Raw genomic sequence first — 21,760 nt, 5'->3', positions numbered from 1 at the left:
TGGAAAGGGAGTCGTTTCATTTTTTAATGAGGTTGACACAGTGAAAGGACTATCCTCATGACTCCTTGTTTCATTTTTTAACGAGGTCAACACAAGATAAGAACCATCCTCGAAAATCCACCGTATTTACAGTATTTGATAGAAAATCAAAAACTGAAGGATGATTAAGGTTGCTGGAATAATCTTCTTGGTAATAAGGAAGATGGGAGTGCTGGTGGTAATCTGCCCATGGTGCCTCTCCTATCATCATTGATTGAATGATTCCTTCATCTGTAGAATGTACATGCGACCAAGGATCTGAAGAGGTGCCATAGTCCTTAGACCTATCTATCCAAACACTCAATTAGCGTTGATTTGGGTTTGCTCCCCAGGCCAAGAAAATTGATTGCTACAATATTTCTAAAATGGCGATGATCCATGCTAACAAAATGTTTAGGAATCTTCCGAATCCATTAGATATAGAAGATTTCATATTGCAGGTTTCCATTGTGGCCACTTCCGCCAGATTACTCGGAGGCGGTAGGGAAAAAGTACCCATTAAAGCAGGGTCTTTTAGGAGGCCTACTCCAATATTTTGAAGTGAATGATTGCTTCCATGGATCATTGGAATGCTTCCCGTAACTTGTGAACTGTTGGGGAGAAATGTTTGTTGGTCGACGATTGTAATTCCTCCTTGGAAGGGAAATGCAATCTTCCTGAAGTAGGTCGACACAACTACGGCCATGGCATATATCCAGGGCCTTCCCAGTAGGATGTTGTAATCGAGGTTTTCGTCGATTACTTCAACATCAATTTTTACTGTTTTTCCCCCCAGTTCAACTTGCAAGTTACTTAAAATCCCGTATGGAGTGTATGATCGTCCATCAAATTCTTTTAACATCGTTGATGATCGCGACAAGGGTGGTGAGCCTAAATTTTTCCAGCAACTCATCGACATAATACATGTAGATGCCCCCTCATCAATAATTGTTCGATGAACAATTTTGTTGAGGGCTTTCACTTGAATAAGGAAAGCTAGTTGAGCTGGTAACTGAGGGTCATATCCTTTGTGATTAAAGGATACAAGATTGGAATCCGTTGGCTCAATCCCACCTATTACTGATAATAGAGCCTGCTTTTGGGAGGGGCAATTTTGCGGTACCTCAAGTGTCGACATAGCGGACGACGATTGGGCCAAGTCCTCTACTATATTATAATTCTGTGCTACTTTAGCACGAGGATTAAATGTCGATTTGTGTACTACTCCCTTTGGCGGCTTTATCGTTAGCTTAGGAATGATGGGTGGCACAACTTCGATCGAAGTTGTTGTCGAACTACTAGGTTGATCATTAGCCTTGTTGTTTGACAACTGTGGATTCCTGTAATCTTTATTCCTTTTCGATATCAAAGCATCATTTTGGTGCTTCGAAACGGACAACATAAGTACTTGGGATCGGGAAGCATTGTCACTAGCAACCATATTTGTTCCTGGATTCAGAAACGGATCAGTTAATACTGCCGAGGTTTTTGTATTCTTGAAGAATTTTCTAAGCTCAGCTTTATATGGACAATCTGATGTCCAATGATCCTCATCGCATATAAAGCATGGATGATTTGGTTTCCTATTTCCAGAAGGGTTTACAGAAGATTTTTTAGGAGATGACTCCTCCTGTTTCTTCTTCTTCCCTTTCTTTTTCTTCTTGCCCCCTGGTTGCTTCAGTTGTTTGCCCTTGTTGGTTGACACAGAATTTACCTCCGAGGCGAGAAGTTCTTCATTTGCATTTTGATCAAAAATCTTACGGGCTTTCTTAGATTTAGCCTTTGTTGATTTCGTGCTTGTCGTACCTATCATGCCATCGCCGGCATGAGAGTCTTTGTTTGATTTAGGAGGAGGAGGAACAGAGAATTCCGGTCTAGGAGCTTCAGGGATTTTATCATAGAGCATGCCAGACTGAGTATATATCAAGTCTAGATATTGCGCCCGGGCAATGACTTGCTCTTCAGTGACGACTCCTCCTTTTTCCACATCTTCCGTAATAGAAGGTAATAAAGACTTAATAAACCATTCAGCTAGCAACTGATCAGGAACATATGTTTTTACCATTCTGGGGTCGCCATTCATGAATATGATCAGATATGTGAGTGGCCGTTGTCTGCTTGAAATTGGTAAGAAGTTTTGTTCCCATTTCATACCTTATGGGTAACTGAAAATGGGTTAAAAAGGTTGTGGCTAGGGTACCGAAGTTATCGAATGAAGCTCTAGGTAATTCAATATAACATTTTGCTGCCGGACCAGTTAATGTTCTCTAAAAAAGGCGAAGCCTAATTGAATCATCGTTTAGGGTGTTTGATGAACACCACAGATGAAAGGTCATCACATGATTCGACGGGTCTTCACCCGGATTTCCATTAAATTTAGGAATATCTGATGGAAGTTTATGCGGAATCGTTGGCCACCAAGGGGCATAAGCAATTGGATCATTCGTTAGCCGATTTAGATCCAGTAACTCTAAAGTCGCCACGAAGGGTAACTGTTGATTCAGGTTTGGCGAAGCATACCCAGGATAAGATGGAATTGCCTGAGCAGTTGGTCTTTGCATACCAGCATAATGCATTTGATGTTGGTAACTTTGGTAAGGTTGATGGGCATAACCATTATAGAATGGTTGATTTTGACTGTTTTGAATATACGGCTGCCCACTATTTGCAAAGATTTGTTGCTCAAATCCTTCGTAAACTTGTTGGAATTGCGGTTGTTGGTATTGCACCAGCCATGGTTGTGAAGCCATGTGCTGTTGTCCAATACTGGCTGTTTCACCAAGATGAGGGGTAACTGTACCCATTTGGGCCTGTGTCATTCCACTAGTTGGCGATTGTGGTTGAGTCGCAGGGAGAAGAGGCTGTTGCATTACAACCTGAGAAACCTGAGGTTGGCATACAATAGGCAACGCTTGTACCTGCGACACCGTCACAATAGCCGGTGTAGTTGGTATATTTGACATAGGTAAACATTGTTGCGTCAAGTATACAACTCTTGGTTGTTGAGGCAGTATTGGCACCCAACCGCTAGATGTAATTCCAACATAACCTGAATTTTGTTGTGAACTCTCGTATGGTTGTCCTCTCGAAGGAGACAATGAAATGGTATATTGCCCCCCATACGGCAGTAATCCGGTACTCAAAGGAATGATTTTCCCTTGAGGACTCGACTGCCCAAATTGACACCGTGAAGGATCAATTTGCTGAGACTCAACTTAAGAGCTCCCGGATATTACTCCGGATGAACAAACGGGAATGGACCATACTGTCGAAATAGCCCCTGAGTGGGCCCCATCTAGCGATTGAAAGCTAGTTGGGGCAGATGGTATACCGGCGAACATTGTTGGAGTGACAACAGGAAGTTCTGCTGTCGATGTGTCATATGACAAAGTCCTAGATGTCGACAGTTGTTCAGACATTTCTAGTCTATCCAAAAGATTTCCTAGCGATTCTACAGGAGCTTCCGATAACGGTAGACTAATTTCTGATGAAGAAGGATATAGGGTGATCTCGACTCCAAATTGCGATGGAGTACTAGATGGAGGATCCTCCACAATCTCTTCTATAGCAATCAGACCAGGTGGAAGAGGTAGACTGTCAGGTCCATAAAATATTTCTGGTTCGGAATAAGGTATAGAATCTACAGCGATAGATGTTTGGGGAATAACACCTTCCGAATCAGCTGTAGATGGAGTTGGTCCAGTAATACAAGTGTCTACCTCCACACTAGGATCAGTTCTACTGTCCTTTGGTGGCTGCGGAACTTCTTCTGTAAAGGCAGGGATACCAGAAATGTTTGGAGTAACCGGAGTCTCCGATGGTGTTGGAACACTTGTTCTAACTTTACCAAGGGATTTGGAACCAGTTAAACGAGTTCACTTCGTCCGTAACAGTTTTGATTCTGGAGACAAAGACGGTTGACTCGTAAGCCTCCGTGAACGACGGGGTTTCAATTGACTTTCTTCCACGATTGCAGATTACTCGATCAACTAAAAATCAAGGGGAAATATGTTTCTGAATTAAATGAATTTTAGACGCTTTGACACAACTTGTTTTTTCAATTTTTAAGAGTCGAGAAAAAACAAAAGATGACTCTAGTCGCCTTCGATTTTTAATGAGCTTGAAGTGACAAGTGCTCAGATGGACCTTTTCCTTTAAGGAGTCTGAAAAGGAACGAAAGAGACTACTCTGGAAATCTAGACAGAGGGATTACCAAACCAATCGCAAAACTGCAGAATACTTTTTACGGTACGGCAGTCAATCTTCCCGAATGCTGTGTTCAGTGCATTGCGATCGATAGAGCGGCAGACACGGCTTCCTATGGATAAAGGATAAAGCCTATTGTGGTCTCCCAATATATACTCGACGGTACGTGGGAGCACAAGTCCATATTGGCACTTATCGTCTCAAAGTGGAGGAATCACCTAACCAGCAATGAAAACAACAGTTACCAGGTTTTACGATGCCGAAATACGTCTCTAGCCTAGACTTCTAAATGTTGTGCGTTAGGTTCCAAAGTGTTTTTAGATTCATTAAATTTATTTTACAGTTGATCTTTCTTAAGAAATTTTCCTTTCATGTTCACCGCGTGATGTAGATATATAATTCCTAAAATGCAATCTAAGATGATAAACAATCGTTTAATCTTCTTTTTGCAATGAAAATCCTAGCTACTAAGGAAAGAGAGATGATATTCTTTCAACATAGAGCAGAGAGCACACACTATATGAACTGTCCTAAATCAAACCAACAAATAGTCTAAATGCAAATGCACATGCATGTATTTGTTTTTTAGCCTTCTTAATGTGTGAATGATAAAAAGAAAGCTAAGCGCAAATCTGAATTATTTTTCAAAGCGACATTACTAACAAGTTTCTTTTCAAGACAAAATGAAGACAATGACGACACTTTGTTATTTGGAGTTGAAAAATCGCTTTCGACACTTGAAAAACTATTAATTCAAATCAAATACAAGAGTAACAGTGTAATCGACTATCAAGAACAATTGGATTCTCTTCTATGACTGAAAACGACACCTGCGACACTTCCAAATCAAGAAACAACAGTTCAATTACGCTACTTCTTTGTAAAAGAGAACTGAAAATGGCTCACAATACATAAAAACATTTACAGTTCTTTGCACAATGGAGGCGGAATAATATCAAGGAAGGGGGTTTCCAATAGAGGTATACTGACTACAGACAACAAAACTCCTAAATAGAGCTGAAAAGAGTGAAAAAACCAAAGTCTGAAGGCAAAATTAGCCCTTTCTGATCAGCGCACCTGTTACACAGGGATTCCAGTATGCATCCCACCTACAGCACACGGGAAGTGTGATGCATACTGATATCCTTGAAGAGAGGGTGCGATGGTACAGTGTGAGACTTTTGATCCAGTTCTTGTTCACAGTTTGCAGCACAGTTCAGGGATTTAAGCCGAGCAAGTGGTAATCAGTAAATAAATCACAGGGGTAGATCTAAGGAGGTTACTAGATCCACCACAAGGGCAATTAGAGAGTTTGTAAATCGATTTTTCAGTTCATAAACAAAACCCAGAGATAGACTGAAACAACATTGATCTACTTTTCACTTGCATAGCAAATGTAGTTCGAAGGCTAGCTGGCTTGACTTCAGGCTCCGTTTGTAAGTTTATAAAGCAAACAAATATAGACAAAAAAACAATCTATTTGTTCCCCAGTGGAGTCGCCATTTTTTTATCAGGAAATCTAGTGTCTATGCAGAGCTGCTAGTCCCACTAAGGCTGGTAGCTACCTTAGAAACAAACTAACTAAAACCACTTTCGTTTTCCTTTATGAGAAGTAGATAAGAGGGGAAAGAAGGAGACCAACCTCTATCTTGCGCTTGGTTCCTTGCTTGATTCCTCTCCCTTCTGATAGACCTTTGCCACTTGCTTCCTCGTTTACCCAGCTTCAAAGAGTACCTGTAGAATCAAAGCAGCATAACACTATCCAAGAAAAAAGATCTACTATCATAAACAATATAGGACCAGATATATATTGACCACACAAATGCATATATCATCAATCATACAATAATGTGGAGGAAAACTCGAATAGCTTTATTAATAATCAAGAATAGCAAAGAGGATTACAACCCATTGTTCTGACCCAGCATCATCCTCTCAGCAATAAAGCCCTTCTTCACCTCATGAAAAGCTTAGATCACCCAACACTATGATGTTACACCAAGAAACTAGCAGCACTTCCTTACAAGATACGAAATTCCAGCCTCTGGATCTTTGGGATGAGGGATCCATATATAGATGTTTGCAAGGGGGGTGAGTCAGCTTTTGAGATTTGATTAGTGTCCTCTCTCTGATATTTCTTGATTCCACTTGGAGATTGATGATCTCTTACTCATCCCTGGTCAAATGCAGAGAGGCAAGTGTCACAGGAGAAGTTTCTGGAAGATTCCATGATCCTCCACCTCACAGATTGACCCTGCCATTTGTCCACTCTCACCCATCGCACCCCATAGAAGGGATTTTTAGTATGCATCGCACCTCCCGTGTGCATTTAGGTGGGATGTAGCGCACCCTCAACACTGAGCAATCAGTATGGTCCAGTTTTGACCATTTCTGAGTAGTTTTTCGTGGAGAACTTCTGGGAGATGATGTAATCAGTTGACCTTGTTCTTTTAGGGGTTGGAACAACACTTTTAGGGACTTAGGAGCCCTTGGTTTATGGACATATTTGATTGGGGTTGCAATGCCCAAAAATGTCTATAACACTAAGACCAAACCTGTGGGTTGATATGGGGAACCCATTCTTTCTGATCAATCCATTCTCTCCAACTATCCCCTTATGTGCTAGGTTTCCAATAGTGACAAACCCTTCTTCTACCCCTGTTTTGCATTTCAAACTTGATTGATTGATATTGATCCTTATCGAGTTCCGGCCTTTGCTGCTAGGCATCTTCCTAGAAGAGTGCCTTGTCTCCATTACCAACCTCCCATAAGCTATGGTTTTGGATGATTGCCCGATTCTCCCACACTTGATTCCAGATTACTAAACCATTGATGTTTCCATTGAGCCTTATTATTTTCTCCTACAAGTGTGTGGGATCATACTTTGCCTTCCATAGGATTCCCCATGGGGAATTGGGATTTTCAATCCATCTCCATAGAGTTTTTTCTCTCAAAGCCTTCCCGAGGAGCTCAGTATCCCTAAGCCCAAGGCCACCATCTTTTTTGGGCCTACAATTTTTTTCCCATGTGACTAGAGCCCATTTCTTCTTTTTCTCTGCACCTCTCCATAAGAATTTTCTTTGCAGATTCCTAATTGCATTGGAGATCCCTTTTGGGGTAGCTAAAGCCGAATATAGGTAGTGCGGGATCGCTTGTAATAATAATTTTACAAGAACAAGATTACCTGCTAGATTTAGCGGTCGAAAGGTCCAGTTGGCCAACCTCTTTTCTAATTTATTTATCAAATATTCCAAGTGGCCTGGGCTAGTGGTCTGTCAGTTAAGGGAACCCCAAGATATTTAGACGGGAGAGAGCTTATGGGTAAATCGAGAATTCTAGCAATGTCTTTTCGAATGGGTAGAGGAGTGTTGAAGAAGAACAATTTAGATTTTTATAGATTGATGGAGGTACCAGAGGCCACAGAGAAGTCAAACATAATGGTCTTGAAGGAGGAAGCTTCTTTGATAGATGGGAGACCCATGAGTAGGGTGTCATCCACAAATTGTTGGTGTGTGGAAGGAGGAGTTGAGGCATGAGGCTTGAGACATAATATTTTGTTGGCAGATAAGGCCGTTGAAATGGAGCGGCTTATTCTTTCTACCATTATGGAAAAGATAAAGAAAGAAATTGGGTCCCCCTGCCTAACACCTCTGGAAGGGTGGAAAGGCGAAGAGGGGGATCCATTCAATAGGATGGAGAAGAACGCTCCAGACACCAATGCCATGATCCATTTGATACTCTCTTTATGGAACCCATAAGCTACTAGAACTTCTCTCATATAGGCCCAACTGATTTTTTCGAAGGCCTTAGACATGTCTAATTGGATCATCATACCAGGTTTATTTTGTGAGTTGAGAGAGTGAATTAGTTCATGGGAGAGAATGATGCTATCCATTATTTTCCTGCCTTCCACATAGCCAGATTGATGATGGGAGATAAGGAGAGGCAAGATAGATTTCAGACGATTGGCCAAGACTTTGGAGATGATTTTATAAATGAAATTGCAGAGGGATATGGGACGAAACTTGTCCAGGAAGTCTGTTGAATCACCCTTGGGAATTAGAGTGAGAAAAGTGAAGTTGAGGGCTTTTAGGATAGACTTTTGAATCCTAGATTCCTCGACTAAGGCATGGACCTCATTTTTTAGGATTGGCCAGCAGACTTTGTAGAAATCAATGGTAAACCCATCCGATCCCAGGGCTTTACCATTGGGCATACTCATAACTACATCCTCCACTTCCTAGAGAGAAAATTTTCTTAGGAGCATTTTGTTATGATCTTCTGTGAGGATCTTGGGAATGTGATTGGTAATTTTTTTAATATCATCTTCCTGATCATTCCTTGGCTCCTTGAGGAGAGAGCAGAAGTACTGAGTTAACTCTTCTTCCATTTCATCCTGAGAGTGAATGAGGTGTCCCTCTCGATTCTTTAGAGCCAGAATTATGTTGTTCCTTCTGTGCTGGATCATTGATTTGTGGAAAAAGGCAATGTTCTTTTCCCCACATTTTAGCCAGTTTATTCTGGATTTTTGTTGCCATAGCTTCTCTTCCTGAGTGGCTCTTTCCTCCCGACTTTGTTGTAATTTTTGTTCTTCTTGTTTGTTGTGGTCCGTGATACCTTCTTCAATGATGTGTTGTGGGAGGAGCTCCAACTTGAGCTCCAAATTATTTTTTTCCCTGTGATGATATTGCCAAATGATTCTATGTTCCATTTTTTTATTTCCTCTTTGATGTGTTTTAGTTTCTATTGGAAGGTGTACATCTTGTTACCAGATCTGGTTGTTGAGTTATTCCACCATTGCCTCATTTTGTCCAGGAAGTCTAGGTGATCCAACCAGAAGGCCTCAAATCTAAAAGGCTTATTTTTAGGCCCGATGGAGATGTGAAACTTGAGAGATATTGGCCAATGATTAGAGCTAGCTTGCGAAAGAATACGAGCCTCCATTTCCAATGAGGTGAGGTATGCTTCCTCTGAGAGGAGGAAATGATCTAGTCTAGAAGCAATTTGGCAATCACCTCCTCTTCTATTATTCTAGGTGAAAGTGCCATTGCTTGTAGGGATGTCGACAAGATTGAGGCTTTCAATAGTAGAGAGGAGGGCATCTGATTCCTTGTCCAATTTCTGGATTCCTCCTCTCTTTTCTCCCAGATTTGTTATCATATTGAAGTCCCCAGCAATTCTTTTGCAAGGCGTATGCATGGAATTCAGCAAATTAGAGATGCATTGAAGCATTTTGATTCGATCATTCACCTTGTGAGGGGCATAGATATTGGTTATGCAGATGCTATCATTTGTACCTATAATTCTCAAGACATAAGTAATAGAGTGATAGGTAACCAAAGATTAAATGAGATCGAACTTCAAGCTTTTCCATAAGGTCATGATTCCTCCCGCGGATCCTAAGGCGGAGTTGGCTAGGTGGTTGTAAGGCTTGAAGCAAGATTTTTGAAGGAGAGGAGGGTAAGATGACTCCAGTTTAGTTTCTTGAAGAAGGAGGATGTCAGGCTTATCAGACAAGATTTTGTTTTTCAATATTATTTTCTTTCCAGGACTGTTTAGTCCTCTAACATTCCAAGAAATGCAATTCATAGGTAAGGAGAGGGGGTTAGGGCTAGATCTTTTACCTTTTCTTCATTGATGAGCTTGGAACCTAGTTCTTAGAGGAGTTTGCTCGTGGTCTTTCTACCTCTTTTTCAGCTTGGTCCTTTCGGGTTGTACCCTCTTGCTAGAATGTTTGCCATGATGCCTTTCAATGTGTTGTTGTCCTGTGAAGGGTGGACTACACTGTGTTTTAGTTCCTCTTGGAGGAGGTAAGCTCCTTCTATTTTTTGAAGTTGATGTTCTGGGATTGCTTCTATTCCCTTTACCTTCCATTCTTCTGATATGGATGCTAGGTCTACCCCTTCCAATGCTTCTTCTATAGCACTCTCCTCTAGGTTTTGTCATTCACTATTTCTTCCATTTCAATATCCTCTTCTGATAGGTCATTTTCCTTGTTTCTATTATCTTCTTCTCTGTCGTCTTGTTCCCTATTTGCTTTGATATGCCCCTCTTCTCCTGCTTCATCTCCTGTTAGGTAGTTTGGATCTGACTGTTCTTGTATGTTGAGCATGGCATCGAATTGGTTATGTTTTACGATAGTTTGCTTATCCTTCTTAAGATTGTTTTCTTCTTGTTGTTCTTGTTCCTAGTATTGATTTTGGTGAATCCTTCACTATCATTTTTCTTGCTTGCATGATTAGTATTTTGAGGGGTTTTGTTTAGAGGACAGTCTCTAAAGAGATGGCCATGTTCATGGCACTTCCTGCACCTAAAGGGGATGTGTTCTTAATCTATACTTTGTAAGCAAACTTCATCCCTGAAGATTAATTTTATTGCTTCTGGGAGGGCTCCGGAGATGTCTATATATATGCATTCTGGCATAGGAAAAATAGTGTCCATTTCTGGTGCCTTCGGACATTTTTATAAACTCCCCTAGCTAGTCTCCTATGACTTTTAGGACCGAGGGATCCCTATAAACTGTCAACAAGGAATAGAGACGCACCTAGACCAAAACTCTTGTCAAGTCCTCCTTCTCTAGAGTGAAGTTTTCCTTCCAAAATCTCATGTATAGGCCTACTGAGTTGAAGTATGGACCTCTTTCAAATATTTTGTCTCTATCTTCTAGGAGGTCGAAGATTACTGTGAAGAACCCTTTAGACACCAGCTGGAGTTTGATTTCCCCCTAGGTTTCCATTTGTTTTTTATCCACCAATTCAAGGCTTTCCTTGTCAGCCAAATGCCCATGAATTTGCATATGACTACATGCTCTTGCATGTATTCTCTGTAAACTGCTACTCCTGAGTCTTCGATTTCCAGCTCCAGAATTTTCTTGGCTATAGGGTTGCAGTTATTCCTTGTTTTTTCATTTTGTTCTTCTTGTTGCACCTGGTCCTTTCTTGTGTTTGCCTCTGTGGAAGAGGGGAAGCAGAGGTGGTGCCATTTGTTGTATGTTTCTCTTTCTTTTTCCCTTTTTCCTACCTTATTTCTTTGTTTTCAGGTTTCTCCCCTGAGGAATGGAAGGTTATGCTGAAGGCCAGCTTGGTGAAGAATGATTGATGGTCCGGAGGGCAACCAGTTAAAGTATCTTTGAAGGATAGAGCATTGTGGCTCGAGTTTAGCTCCGCCATGAGAGAGGGGACGAGGGGTGCTGTTTGATTAGGGCAAGGCATGCCAGTGGCAGCCACCATAGGGGCTGAAAGATCTGGTTAGGTTAGAGTTCGCAGACACCGGCACCGCTCTTCTCTCGATAACGCCATCAGATTCAATATGTTAACAATCACTTTGCATGAGTATATTATACCTAATCATCGCACTTTTCATACTCATGAATTTTTCATAACTAGACCAACTACAAGCTCTTCTCCTTTTTCAAATCATTCACAGTCCAGCACCAAATGATGTTCACTTAGACTCACCAGCTTAGGAAATTCTTAGCTCCACGTTTCTTTTCTTCATATAATTGTTCTTATATTTTTTATTTGGTAGCATGTTCAACACTATAGATCTACATTGGATCTAATAGAGTTAGATAGATATTAATACACTTGGCTTCTCCAGCAAATCATTTAATCTCTTTGTCAATCTTTAACATGATTCTTGTAGTAATATGCTTTGTCATATTGAATTGGTCAGTGATCTATTACATCATTCGATAAACCAAATGAACTTGATTCTCAACCCAATTTGTGTGCATGTGAATACAAATCACACTTTCTAGCCACCATTGAAACTGAAACTAAGATCACCAAATGCAAAAAGAAAACAATTAATCAATCACCAGATTGCAACATGCATCAAATCTTCCACGTTGTCAAAGCATGTGTTAGAAAAATAGTCAAACAAAATATAGCTCTACAGATCACTCTAATTATATCATATTTCCTTGTGCACTCATTTAGGCCCAGAATGGAATGTATTTCAATGCCATAATGTCCACAAGTTCTTCATATCACTTATACCAAAAGAGAAAACCAAAACTAAATGAATTGGATCACGCTATTGTAATGAAACTCAACTCATAGCATATGAACATTTCCACCTCTGAAGCTTCGAACGCATCTTAATTAATTTCATAACTAATTCTTAATTTTTTGTGTATCCATTTGGCACACAAACCTCCAAATTTATATAGAATGTGTGGTCGCGGGGCCAACAATGAGTAATGCCTTCAAATAAGGTTTTCCCCTTTTAATGAATTTTATTATTTTAAACAATATATGCATCATGTATATTTTCATTATCCCCCTTTTTTATTACTGAAAAATACAAGCATCTAAACATATGACACATACATACTTTCAATAACCTGAAGTTTTGGGTCAAACTCCCCATATTTGGGTCTTCTTGGTTGTTGTTAATCAAATGGTCATAACTTTTTGTCTAGTAGGCCATTTTCAAAGTATAATATATCAATGGAAAGGTCTCAATTTTTCCTATCCATTATGTTATCCTTGAACGGATTAGGTCATCATAGTTATGAAAAAAACTCAAATTAACTCAACTCACTACTACATATGGGTGAAAAAACTGATGCTTTACTCCAACATTACTAATAAAATTAGTCAGATTGTCAGATTTTATTTGGATTTTTTGTATTTTTTTTAAGCCCTGAACAGCATCAGATATACAATGTTATGCATAAACACGTCAAATATCCAATGGGCTCGCCAGATATCCAACGGGTGTGTATGCTATGTGCATTGGATTCCCAATGTCTTGCCAAGTCAACCAGAGCAATGTCGAAATACCGATAGTGAAGGAGGTCAATTGTTTTGGCCTTTATACAACGTATCTCCATAATCTTTCGACAGTAGAAATCCAACGAGTATATATATATCTATATATATATATATCTATATATATATATATATATATATATATATATATATATAGATGTAGATGTGTATGTGTATTTGTATGTGTATGTGTGTATGTATGTCTGTATAATGGAATTAAAAATTGCATACAAAAAGTTAAGTTGCAATTGATTTTTGAAGATAATCAATATTGAAAGTTTGGTAAGGAAAAGTGGGTGACGGAAAATGTTATTTCACTTGTACCAAATGTAAGGGCTACAATAGGAGGGAAAGTTTAATAAGGATAGCTTAACAACATTGTAGAAAATTTGGACACCTTGAAGGTGGGCATGAATATCGTCCCTTGGTAAGTTATTCATTATATGTCATTATATTGCAATTTTCTTTTGTAAATTAGGGGTTTAGGGTTAGGGATTAATGGGTTAGGTCGACTTAGAGGTTAATAGTTTGCTATCTTAGAGGGTAATGGGTTATTGGTTAAGGGTTAGGGGTTTCAGACATTAATTAGGAGGAATGGGGATAAGGTGTTAAGGATTATGGGGATAGGGTCTAATGGGTTAGTAATTAAAGGGATAGGGGTTAATGGTTTAGAGGTTAGCTATGTTGAAGTTTCTAAGTCTATAGTTAGAAACCCTCCATGCACTTTACTAATTTATTCCTACCTACTTGTTTTGTTACTTAACAAGTTATTACATTGTAAATACTAGAAATAAACACTAGTGCATGCTCAACATATTACAGATCATCAACTGAAGGAAACAGATACAAGCACACAAAATGACACTGTTATTTTTGGACCAATGTCCCCGAAAAAACCCAATGTGGGAAAACCGGTGCAGTTATCTGAGGGTTTTCTTGTTAGGAAATTTCATAGTACAATTTGGGTGCCGAATATAGCTTACCCAACAGAGAATTCCCTTGGCAGTAGTACCCCTCAGCCTAAGATAGATGTCTCAGTTGAAACCCCAGATAAACCCTCCAGCAGCTCCTCAGCTCCAATCTGCCCCAGAAACCCCACCGTTTGCCTTTCTAGACTATGTCAGCCTCTCTCTGCCCAGCGCTAGCCTTGCGTCACCCTGAATGGGCCTGCGTCAACCTCAGGAGGTCCTACGTCAGCCTTCTAGCCCTCTAAATCAGCTACGCTAGCCTCTCTAATGCACTACGCAGCTCCTGGTTGCCTCTACGTCGCCTTGCGTGAGCCCTGGATGCTACTGCATCACTCTCTAGCTCCTTGGCTGATCTCCCAGCACTATCTCTACCTCTTTGTCTCTCTGTACTCACTACCCCTCAGCTGCAACTCCAATCATTGATTCTATCTCTCTTAGCAAACCCCGCTCTAGAGAATAGAATGACTGCTCATCTGGTGTGCTCTCCAAGTGACCCTCAAGCCTCCTCTCATACTTTTCTTGTTGACATATCAACAGCCAAGATTAATTCCCTAATCAACGGCTAAGATTAGATCTGGCTTGATCCATGTCTTTTGGACCATTCTAACACAGTTTTATATTAATCCTAAATTGTTTAGAATCTGCCCAAACCGTTTCTGGGTATTGGATATCTCATGTGCCCCAACCTCTCCACCAAATTTTGTGGCTAGGGAACATCTGATGCTACCACAAATCAACACTCCCTCTTAGCGAGGACTGTGCTCTAGCAATACTCCTCACTAAATATTACTCTTATCATCCGACATTGATCCCTGTGCTGATGCTAGGCCTGTTGCCCACCATCCTCTGCACTATTGCATCCTGTAGTTATACCCATGGCTCTGCCACTGCCACTATTGCATTTGTATGACAGCTCCCTCTGCATTCGTGTTGTTGCTGGTCCTTTCTCCCAACACTGCATCTGCATTGCAACTCCTCTCATCATGCTGCATCACGCTACCCACTGCTGCACTGCAACTCAGTTACTGAGAAGTAAGTAACCGATATCCCAACTCTGACCTCTCTGTTGGACTAGAGACACCTGCTGATTCTGAAGCTCCCTCTGCCACTGATAAGTGCTCCTCTTTGACCTCTACGCTACTGTAACAACTCCCTGCATCTCGCACCGTTGCACACCTTTGTGTGCCATCCTGTACTAGTGCAACACTCCCGTGCCTCTCGCACTACTGCAGCCTGCTAGCCTCATGTTGTCTCGGGACTCCTACATTGTAGCTCTCTCTGTTGCTCCATCTGCATCCATCTCTACCCACATTAGCTAATCCTGATGCTCCTCTTCGGGGCTCCCGTAGCAAGGTCTAATCTAAGAGGCTAGGTACCTCGAAGATCCTGCCCCTCATCGCCTGTAATCCACCTGACTACAGCTCGATGTCTCCCCACTTCCGCTCAAGTGGTGCATGTGCACTCATGGCACAGTCATCATCTGTCTCCACTTCCTTCTTTGCCCTTGCTGGTGCTACCTTAGTCTCGGAAGACTCTCCCTTACTCTTCTTCCTTGGACACTAGATCGCATAATGACCCAGCTCCCCACAGTGGAAGCACTTGATCTTGGAGAGATCCTTCTTCTTTTGCTTTTATTGCTTTCCCTTAGATGCTAGGGCAACATCTTCCTCTTCTTCCCTTTTGACTTTGATCCCCTTACTGCTGCTTCCCACCTTTGTCTGCCATCTAATCTCTTCTTGGCGAAGAGCCGCCCACATCTCATCCCAAGGTGGAAGTGTCCCTCTGCCCATTCTACTCTAGACAAATACCTCCCAGTCTTCTGAGACTGCATTCAGGGTTGTCCTCACCATCAATTCCTGATCCAGTGTGGCTTCAATGGAAGTCAACTGATCTCGGATCTCATTCAGTCCTCTGAGGAAGTTGTCAATCGATTCTCCCTTCTTCATCTGATACGACCTCATTTGATTTTCTAGTAACATCCTTCTCTACACAGAAGTATGCTGGTATAATTTCTTTAGGGCCTCCCACATCTCATTTGTCGTTTCCTTCTCGAAAATGTGTGGTACTACATGATCCTTGACCCCATCAAGGATGATGTTCTTGGCCCTCACCATTGCCTCCTCATACTTGTCGTTCTCAGCTAGGTTGACTCAGATAGCTATCGTCTTCAAGGTGAAGTGCTTGACGTGATTTCTGTCAAGTATGGATAAGATTCTGGCCTTCCAGACTGCGAAGTTTGACACTCCGTCCAGCCTGTTCCGGTCTCTTACTTTGTGTAGTGCCATGATGCTCTTCTACTTCCCTCTTGGAAGTTCTCGATGTGACTCCCTCTCAGTCCTGATTTCCCTCCTGAAAATCCTTCTCCTGATATCGAGATGCCCCCTACTCTGATCATTTGTTCAACCACACCACTGATCTGGATTTCTTGGTTAGAAACCATCGGTAGCAACTCCCTCCTCCTTAGCCTTGCCCTGTCAGGCACTGTTCTGACTACAGTACCTCACCAGCTCCACTCTGTAACTTTCACACAGCCTCCTAAACCCCATCAACCTGAAGGTGAGAGCTCCTAGGCTCTGTGTAATCCCTACCCTAGCAACTCAACCTCCTCATCCAACTATGTTAGCCCTCCTAGCTTCTGCGTGAGTCTCCCTCTGCCTCCCTTAGCCTCTACGCTGCCTCTTCCTAGCTCACCCTTGATGACGTTGGCACTGCACCACTCTTCCCTTATTGTTTCTCTGCTAGAAACAACTTCTGTCACTCGAGACAGATGTTTTCTGTTGTTATTGCTCTGCTAGACTGATGTCCGCAGTTCTCCTACGATCTGCAACCATGCTCTGATACCATGTTGAAGTTTCTAATTCTACTAGTTAGAAACCCTCCATGCACTTTACTGATTTATTCCTACCTACTTGTTCTGTTACTTAGCAAGTTATTTACAATGTAAATACTAAAAATAAATGCTAGTGCATGCTCAACCTATTAAAGATCATCAATTGAAGGAAACAGATACAAGCACACAAAATGACATTATTATTTTTAGACCAATGTCCCCGGAAAAAACCAGTATGGGAAAACCGGTGCAGCTATTTGAGGGTTTTCTTATTAAGCAATTTCAAAGTACAATCTGGGTGCCAAATCCAACTTACCCAACAAGGAATGCTCTTGGTAGTAGTACCTCTCAGTCTGAGATAGATGTCTCAGCTAAAACCTCAGATAAACCCTCTGGCAACTCCAATCTGCCCAGAAACCCCAGCGTCTTCCTTTTTGAACTGCATCAGCCTCTCTCTACCCAGCGCTGGCCCTATGTCACCTTGAATGAACCTGCGTCACCCTCAGGAGGCCCTGCATCATCCTTCTGGCCCTCTACATCTGCTACGCTGGCCTCTCTGAAGCATTGTGCAACTCCTGGCTGCCTCTACATGGCCTTGCGTGAGCCCTGGCTGCTACTACGTCACTATCTCCCGGCACTATCTCTTCCTCTTTGCCTCTCTGTACTCACTGCCCCTCAGCTACAAATTTGATCACTGATTATATCTCTCTTAGCAAACCCCGCTCTAGAGAATAGAATGACTGATCATCTAGTGTGCTCTCCAAGTGACCCTCAAGCCTCCTCTTATACTTATCTCGTTGACATATCAACAACCAAGATTAAGTCCCTTATCAACGGCTAATATTAGATCTGGCTTGATCCATGTCTTCTGGACCATTCTAACACAGTTATATATTAATCCACATTAATATTTTAATTTCCCTAAGTTTAGACTTAGGGACTCCATTAAAAATATTAATTATTTTGATATCTCCTAAACTGTTTAGAATATTCCCAAACCCTTTCTGGGTATTGGAGATCTCATGTGCCCCAACCTCTCCACCAAATTTCGTGGCTAGAGCATATCCAATGCTACCACAAATCAACAACCTAGGGGTGGGTTACTGGTGTGTGTGTGTGTGTGTAAATTAAAAATACGTAAAATTAAAAATTAAGTAGATATGTAAAATTAAAAAATCTCATTTTTATTATTTAATGAAAGCTACATTATAATACATATTTTCTTAAATAATAATAAAATATTATTTTTAATCAAAAATAAAAAATATTTTTTTATCTTCCTTTTCAAAGTTTGTGTATATGTATAATTTTTTTTTTTTCATTTTTTTTCCATATATGTGTGTGTATGTGTGTGTTTAAAAAAAAAAAAAAAATTATTTGCATAATTAAAATTTATAAATTTTTATTAATAAATATTAAATTTGAAACAATATGAACCAAAAAAATTACATAAAATTTATCATAAAATTACATCTTTAAAAATATTAAAATATTAAAATTAAAAAAATTAAAATAAAATCTATTTCAAATTATAAGTTGGTGTTAGTGGTTAATAGGTTAAGGGATTACGGGTTAATAGGTTAGGGTTTAAGTTAGGTTTAGGGGGTTTAGGCCTAGGTTTTTATAAGTTAATGAGGTTTTAGGGAGTAATGGGTTATTGATTAAGGGTTGAATGGCTCAGTTGTCAAAGTTTAAGGGCTTAGGATTTAAGGGTTTAAGGGCTTAATTGAAGGACATAGACACAAACATCATTGATTTCCATGAATATATCAATGAACCTCATCACCATAGGTGATGTAACAAATAATACAGGAATTATTGTTCAACTGATGTTGTTGTCGACTTTTATTTTGATCATATGGTATGAGTTATCTTTTGAGTGACAGATAAATGTGAAATAAGAATAGGTTAATTTTGTTGGTTCTAACTATATATCACACAAAATATCACTTTCTACATGTCAATAAAAGTAATGGTTAGGTTTAGTGGTTAAAAGATTAAGGGGTTAGGGGTTAATAGGTTAGGGTTCAAGTTAGATTTAGGGGATTTATGGCCTAGGGGATTTAGAGGTTAATTGGGCTTAAGGGGTAAGGGGTTGTTGGTTAAGGGTTTAGGGTTGAATGGTTTAGGTGTTAAGGATTAAGGGCTTAGGGTTTAAGGATTTAAGGGCTTAATCGAAGGACATGCACACAAAATTCATTGGTTTCTTTGAATATATCAATGAACCTTGCTACCCAAGTCATGCAACGGATAATACAGATATTCTTATTCAAGTGATATTGTGGACAACTTCATTTCTATTCATATGGTATGAATTATATTTTGAGTGACAGATGATGGCGAAATAAGAATAGGTTATTTTTGTTGGTTCTAATTATATACCTCACAAGTTTTATCTCTTTCTACATGTCAAGAAAAGTAACATTTTTCCTAAAAACAATTCAACATATTCCACAAACATCTTGACAAATTGCGCAAGATTCATCATTGATTTGTTGTTTTTGTTTCTCACTCTCACTTAAGCTGGGTTACTCCATCTAGTCTACCAACTCCTAAGTACCCCTAAATCTTGGAAGCTAGTAACCTCTTAACCCCTAATGCGTTAACCCATCATTGCTTAGCTTTGAACCCCTTATAAAGTAAATTGTGGTCTCCAATTAGTTGTGTTGGGGAAAGCTGTTATCCACACCAAAATTGCAGTCTCCAAGTGAAATCAAGAAAGAATATGACATAATGATGAAGGTGAAATAAGAATAGGTTGTTTTTTTTTGTCAGTATATATCTCACAAAGTGTCTCTCTTCCTACATGTCAAGAAAACTAAATTTTTTCCTATATTTATTCAATGTATTCATAAACATATTGATAAATTGCACAAGCTTCATCATTGCTTGTTGTCTTTATTTCTCACTCTCACCTAAGTTGTATTTGTAATTGTCTTTGTGGTCTTTGTTTTCCTATATTATATTTTTAAATGTTTGTGGCATTTAAATATTTGTTATATACACTAATATTACTTGATTGTTTGTAATTATAAAGAAACAGTGCCCTAGGGAACACGCCATGTATTAGGATGACATGGTCATTATACAAGCTCTTGTTAAGGAACATGGAGCGAATATTGAAGGTCAGGTTAATGATCCCATGGAAGAAGATGATGATGATAATAACACAATTGAAGAAGAGGGGACAAATATATTGATCTAGGAGACATTTAATAATGTTGGAATGGATGATGATGACAACCAGCTAGATGGTGTTTTGATAGAACTCTAATAGAGAAGAAAACATAACATCTTCACGAAGGGTCCAAAATAAGTATTCTCTCTATTATATTTCTTTTGGTGAACTTAAAGGTTATGAATGGTTTTTTAGACTCTCATGTCACGCAGCTCATAACATATGTAATATATTTTGTGACATTTAGTACATGATGATAAATGTTTTTTTTTCCTCTATTTTTATTGTTAGTTGATCATCTGTAAAATTTGGATGCAATATGTATGATTAATATTCTTTACATTAAGTAGTACTGATTTTTTAATTATGTTGTAGATTGTTAGGTGAATTTATTTTACCATTGTCAAATGTTTTACCTCGCACATACCGAGATTTACATGCCATTATGAAAGATATTGGAATGGAGTATCAAGCTATTCATGCATGTCCTGGTGATCATATTATATATTATGGAGAACATGTGTTGAAAGAAGAATGTCTAAAATATCAAATTAGTAGATATCAAACCAATCAAGAAACAAAAAATGTGCCTTGCAAGGTTTTTTGTTCTATTCCAATAATTCCACGTTTGCAACGATTGTTCAGGTGCAAAAGCATAACACAGTTTATTGATTACCATGCAAATAACATAAGTAAAGATGGTGTTATCTTAATTCCTACAAATGGATATGAATTTAAGAATATAGAGGAAATATGGAGACATTTTAAATATGAACCTCATAATCTTGGGCTTTCATTGGAAACTGATGGTGTCTATCCATTTGGTTAGATCAGATCTACTTACTCAGTGTGGCCTATATTTTTATCAACAATAACATTCCTCTATGGATGTTAATAAAGAGGTAGAACATGATGTTTTCATTGATTGTTCCAGGTATTTGTTTAGAATTTTTTTTTTCAACATGGTAACATCTCATTTGTCTTCTTTGTTTCATAAATATGTCTTATATGTTTGATTTTTTTTTTACCGATATATGTTGTAATAGTGTATTGTATGTTCAATTGATTAGGTAAGTACCAAGTCAAAGATATGAATGTATATATCAAGCCTATTATCGGTGAGTTACTAGAGTTATGGAAGGGAATCACTAGGTATGATATCACTAGACTAGTAGGCACACAAAGGGAATTTCAATTGCATGCAATGGTTGTGTGGATAATTCACAATGCCCCAGGGATAACACATTTTTGTGGTATGTTATAACATTACACTGCAGTTTAATAGTGTTTTATTTTGTGAATTTCATGTCATGCATCATATTTAAATAATGTACTTCAAGTAATTGGTATATAATTTGATCCATCTCTTGTAGGTCTCCAAACAATGGGTAAATTTACATGTCCAGATTGTGGCCCTAAGATGAAATCTCGTCTAGGTGTTTGATGAGTATAGGCAGTTCCTCTCTAAGAACCATAGGTTTCGAAATACCAAAAAACATATTTTCAATGGGAAACAAGAGACTGGATTAAAACAATAGAGAATGGCACCTCATCTATCAAAATTACAATATAATAGAATTAATCATCAAGGCATGGATCAACAAATCGTTTATGTATCATACATGAAATGTTTGGAATATTTTATATTTTTATTGAATTTTTTTCAATGTACTAATTTACAAACATTCTTATAATATCTTTAAATATGTTTCACCTTGAAGGTCGTGACCATGAAGGCAGTAATAATGGGGTGTTTGAGGAATGAAAATTTATCCCATACAAT

Source organism: Pinus tabuliformis, chromosome 5_1, assembly GCF_031772625.1.
Source record: "Pinus tabuliformis cultivar Carrire ecotype Pingquan chromosome 5_1, CPIR1, whole genome shotgun sequence".
Lineage (NCBI taxonomy): Eukaryota > Viridiplantae > Streptophyta > Pinopsida > Pinales > Pinaceae > Pinus > Pinus tabuliformis.
This window is presented reverse-complemented; position numbering follows the sequence as displayed.